The sequence below is a fragment of the Carlito syrichta genome, unplaced genomic scaffold, assembly GCF_000164805.1.
Source record: "Carlito syrichta isolate Samal-C Ts95f unplaced genomic scaffold, Tarsius_syrichta-2.0.1 Scaffold309727, whole genome shotgun sequence".
Lineage (NCBI taxonomy): Eukaryota > Metazoa > Chordata > Mammalia > Primates > Tarsiidae > Carlito > Carlito syrichta.
In genome coordinates this window covers 382,189-387,768 of record NW_007253823.1, presented here as the reverse complement: position 1 = coordinate 387,768, position 5,580 = coordinate 382,189, and the positions used below count along the sequence as shown (strand labels likewise).

General features: G+C 41.9%; 1 pseudogene across 1 annotated transcript; it reads right to left on the bottom strand.

The window, feature by feature from the left end:
- Nucleotides 1–1,119: 1,119 nt before the first annotated feature.
- On the bottom strand, nt 1,120–2,065 carry LOC103270105 (annotated as a pseudogene). The gene has a single exon (XR_504943.2). The product of XR_504943.2 is annotated as a 60S acidic ribosomal protein P0 pseudogene (transcript).
- Between the last annotated feature and the right edge of the window lie 3,515 nt (nt 2,066–5,580).

Below are 5,580 nucleotides of genomic sequence, written 5' to 3'. Positions count from 1 at the left end.
GGGCCACTGCACTCCCAGTCTGGGTGACAGAGTGAGACTCCAACTCAAAAAAAAAAAAAAAAAAGAAAAGAAAAAGAAATATACAGCCGGGCGTGGTGGCTCACACCTATACTCCCAGCACATTGGGAGGCAGAGGTGAGAAGATTGTCTGAGCCCACGGGTTTGAGCCAGCCTGGGCAATATGGTGAGAACTTGTCTCTACAATAAATAAAAAAATTAACCAGGTACATGCCTGTATTTCCAGCTACTTGGAAGGATGAGGCAGAAGGATCACCTGAGCTCAGCAGGTCAAGGCTGTGCGGTGGCCGTGAGCATGCCACTGCACTCCAACCTGGGTGACAGAGTGAGACGCTGACTCAAAAAAGTATATATATACACACACAGTACTTTTCTGCCTCTGCTAGGTAACATTAATTTTATCTATTGAATATTTTTTATTGTTTGAGTTTTTTAAATTGAAAATATCATCTTCATATATCTCTTAATTTTAATATCAGATATGTGGATTGGGGTCTAAGGTTTACTAGGTATACATTTTTGTACCAGATGCTGTAGAGTCCTTATTTAATTTTCAAAACAATCCATGAGGACAGATAGTGTTAATTTTATTTTATAGTAACAGACACTTCAGCTCAGAAAATTCAAGTAAGCTATTCCTAAGTACATCTAATGCATGTTGGAGACAGAATTTGAACCCAGTATTACTTAATTCTGACAACTATTCTCAGTACAACAGACCTTCTTCCAATAATTTCTTCTATTAAATTACTACATATCTTTGCCTTGATTCTGTATTTATTACTTTTTATTGCTTGTCTCAGAGTTCACTCAAATCTTAAAAATTGTTTTCTGGGAGGACTCTTCTTTTAGCAGTGGATACTCCTGTGAAAATACCTAATATTTGTATAACTTGTAACATCCCTATTTAGAGATTTTAAAAGTTAACTCGTGTATTTATATTTAAATTTTTATTTTAGATGAAATTGTTACCTTGTTATATATCTGTATATTCTATTTTATATTATAATATGTTTTGCCTTTTGCCTTATATTTCATAATCTTTTGTTTATAATATTTTATAATTTTTTGGCCTTATATTTAAAAAAAATTTTTTTTTAGAGACGTAGCCTTTATTTTCTTGTTTTGCAAATAAAGCTGGCTGAGTTGATTGCTTTCTGCTGATTAGTCAAAGAGACCAAATCCCATATCCTTGTACGACTCCTCCAACTCTTCCTTGGCTTCAACCTTGGCCACAGGGGCAGCAGCCACAAAGGCAGATGGATCAGCCAAGAAGGCCTTGACCTTTTCAGCAGGTGGGAAGGTGTCATCAGTCTCCACAGACAAAGCCAGGACTCGTTTGTACCCATTGATAATAGAATGGGGCACTGATGCAACAGTTGGATAACCAATCTGCAGACAAACACTGGCAACATGGCGGACACCCTCCAGGAAGCGAGAGTGCAGAGTGTCCTCTGTGATGTCAAGCACTAGACCTGCTGGATGATCAGCCCAAAGGAGAAGGGGGAGAGGTTCATCAAGTTCAGCAGTGTGGCTTCACTGGCTCGCACTTTGTCTCCAGTCTTAATTAACTGCACATCACTCAGGATTTCAATGGTGCCTCTGGAGATTTTAGTGGTGATGCTTAAAACCTGGAAGAAGGTGGTCTTCTCAGGCCCCAGACCAGTGTTCTGGGCTGGTACAGTGACTTCGCATGGGGCAATGGCACCAGCACGGGCAGCAGCTGGCATCCTGTTGGCCAGCAGCATGTCCTGGATCTCAGTGAGGTCCTCCTTGGTGAACACAAAGCCTACGTTCCCCGGATATGAGGCAACAGTTTCTCCAGAACTGGGTTGTTTTCCAGATGCCCTCGGATGGCCTCGAGCATCATGGTGTTCTCACCCATCAGCACCACGGCCTTCCCTCGGAGGGACATGCGGATCTGCTACATCTGCTTGGAGCCCACATTGTCTGTGCCCACAGTGAAGCATTTTGGATAGTCATCCAAAAGTTGGATGATCTTAAGGAAGTAGTTGGACTTCCAGGTCGCTATGTCTTCCCTGGGCATCACAGCGGTGCATCAGGGATTGCCATGCAGGGTTTAGCAGGGTTTAAAGACAGTGTCACATACATGAGAACGCCTGGCAAGAGCAATTTTTTTTTTTTAGTAGGGGTCTCACTCACCCAGGCTGGAGTGCAGCAGCATGATCACAGGTCACCACAGTATCAACTGCCTGAGCTCAGGTGATCCTTTTACCTCAGCCTACAGAGTAGCTGGGACTATAGGCTATAGGTGCGTACTGCCACACCTTGCCAATTTTTTTATTTTTTTTCTTCTTTTGGTAGAGATGGGGTCTCACTGTGTTGCCCAGGCTGGTCTTGACTTCCTGGGTTCAAGCAATCCTCCCACCTTGGTTTCCCAAAATGCTGGGATTACAGGCGGAAGCCACTGCTTCTGGCTTTCAAATTTCTTTTAGTTAACATGGACTTGCATCAGCTTTATGTGTGAATATTGTTGAAACCCCTTCTATGTGACAATAATGTTCTAGATGCCAGGGTTACAGAGTATATTAGTCAAAGTTCTCCAGAGAAACAAAATTACACAAACACCCATCTCCAATAAGCTATAAATATAAGATATAAATATCATTTTATACATACCATTAATTATAAAATGATATTATTATAAGAAATTGGCTCACACAGTTATGGAGGCCAAGATGCCCTACTAACACTGTCCCCCTATATGTTGTCTACAAGGTTTTGAGCCAGGACAACCAGTGGTTTGGTTTAAATCCCTGAGAGCTAGAGAGCTGATGTTAAATATTCCAGTTTTAATTTGAAGACCTGAGAATCAGGTGTACCATGGACAGGAGAAGACCAATGTCTCAGCTTCATCAGAAATGAATTTAACCTTCTGCTGCCATTTCTATTCTGTTCAGGCTCTCAAAGGATTGTGTGATGTCCACCCACACTGAGGAGGATCATCTGCTTTACTCAGTTTACCAAACCAAATGCTAATCTGTTCCGGAAACACCCTCAATGACACACCCAGAAGTAATGTATTGAGAGTCAGAAGCCAGTACCCCAAAATCAGATGCTTTGACATACTAAGCTGAAGAAGCCTCAAGATCCCTTTGACATTCTCCTCTCCACCATCTATAAAGCTGAAGTTACCCTATCTGCCTAAGATCTAGACCCAACCAGAACAACTCATTTTTTGTTTCCCTCTCTATAAGACCAAGAAGGTAACCACACCTGAGCAGTCTCTTTCATCAGAAAATGTAATCTTTGTTTCCTGATCCATTCATTCTCTCTGATAACTCTCTCAACAGAGCTCCCCACCTCCAACCTGTGCTGCCAGTTTTAGCTTCTAAACTCTGTTGGGTGACAGGTAATCACTCTGTGATTTCCCCATGCACATGTTAAATAAATTTGTATGTCTTTTCTCCAATTATGCTGCCTTTTGTGAGTTGATTTTTCAGTGAATCTTCAGAGGGAGAAGGAGAAGATTTTTCTTGGCCCCTACAAATATTTAACCAGATATTTGAGCATCCCATGACCTAGACAAGTTGACTCACAAAATCAGCCATCACACAGAATAGCCATTGTTCCTGCCCTCCTAAATCTTCCAGGTCCAGCAGCAAAATAACCATACAAATAGTAATTATGGTGTCATGGGACCATATAAAACAAAGATCCTGATCAAAGAAGAAATATTCACAGATTTGACCATTCAGGCCTCAGAGCGTACACAAGGCAGGAAGAAACAGCAGCCTTCATGGATTTAGTGAATTAATTTTATCAAGCATCTTATATATATGCCAAACGCATTTTGGAATTGGAAATAAAACAATGCAATAGCTATTGCAAGCTTTCAGATCAGTGGAGGCTTTGCCTAGACAAAGTCATAGAGCAATTCAGAAATAGGGTATTTTTAAAGACTTGAGTCGACTAATATTCCTGAAGTACTGAGTGAGTGCAAGGGAAAGACCCAATATTTCACATAGATTAAGATAAGATGTATTTGAAAGCTGAGCTAAGTAAGGTGTTTAATGGGAGGATTTTCAATGATTTTTAACAGGCAATATTGTTGCCATATTTCTGGTCATTTGAAAGCAGGAGTTTACCTCTGTGGCTTGGGCAGAACCCCTCTATAGCCAACTATGAGAAACATCTGGGTCTCTGACATTTGTTCTGAACTGTTGGTTTGCTTGGCTACTAAACCCATGTTTATATTTATGTGGCCTTTAGATTATCTACCTTGGAGCTGTGAATACTGAGAGCTGTGCTTGGCCCTCTTCCATACTAAGGTTATGGTCCTGGCTTACTGACATTGGCACCTTTGCTCAGCTTCACACTATACTGTGCCATGCTTCCAGTGGCTTCTCCACATCAAGCACTTCCCCTAGGTCTCATATCTGTGAAAACCTAATGGTCGGAGCTGGTTCCAATAGCTTTGGGGCAGAACATCAGCCTTCTATTCAGAGGTCCTGATTCTCAGGACCCTCTGCCTATTATGGTGCTGGAAAAATGGGATGGACGTGGTGTCTTCTAGTGATCTGTGCTAGGCAAGATAACTGAAACACTGAATAAGAACACAAACCATTTATTAAGTTGTTTTCACAACTCAACAAGGGTGAGGACAGAATTAATGAGTTTGTATTTGCACATACCCTGGAAGAATGCAGAGTTTGAATCAGTGCTACTCTGACCTCTTCTGAGAGTCAAGGGAAATTTCAGACCAAAGCAGGGAGGGTAGGTGGTAGTGATAACCCTTTCCCCTCCTCCAGGTTAGAATTTGTCTAGACTGAGATAATAGAAGAGGGGTTTTTACAATGTGACTCAGGTTCAGAAAAGGAGATTAAGAAATGCTCAAAAATAAACTAACAGGAAATTAAACCTGGCGATATGAGATGGAATTCTTTCAGCATCTTCTATTCATTATTTTTTTTTTTTTTTTTAATGTCAGAATCTTACTCTGTTACCCAGGCTGGAGTGCGGTGGCATACTCATGGCCACTGCAGCCTCGACCTGCTGTGCTCAGGTCATCCTTCTGCCTCAGCCTTCCAAGTATCTGGAACCACAGGCATGCACCACCATGTTCGGCTAATTATTTATTCATTTATTGTAGATACGAGGTCTCACCATGTTGCTCAGGCTGGTCTTAAACTCCTGAGTGCAGGCAATCCTCTCGCCTCCGCCTCCCAAAGGTCTGGGATTGCAGGCGTGAGCCACCGCGCCCAGTTTCATTCTTCTTTTTGATATTTTGCCTGGGGCCAGATCACCTCTCCTCACTAGCTGTGAAAAAGCATTAGGTCAATGGGGCTGTGGATGAGCAAGACTGGACCCCTTAGTGTTCAATCAGGTTTAAAGGAGATATGTATGCGTGGAGGTATGAGTAAGGTCAAGGAAGAAGTTTGCCTGATGAGGGATTGAGGCTGTGAGTTCCTCATAGATGCACATATCAGGTGTCCTTCTAATGATCCCCTTACCTTGAAATGACACCTGATTTTATATTATTCATAGGTGTGTGTGTGTGTGTGTGTGTGTGTGTGTGTGTGTGTGTGTGTGTGTGTGTGT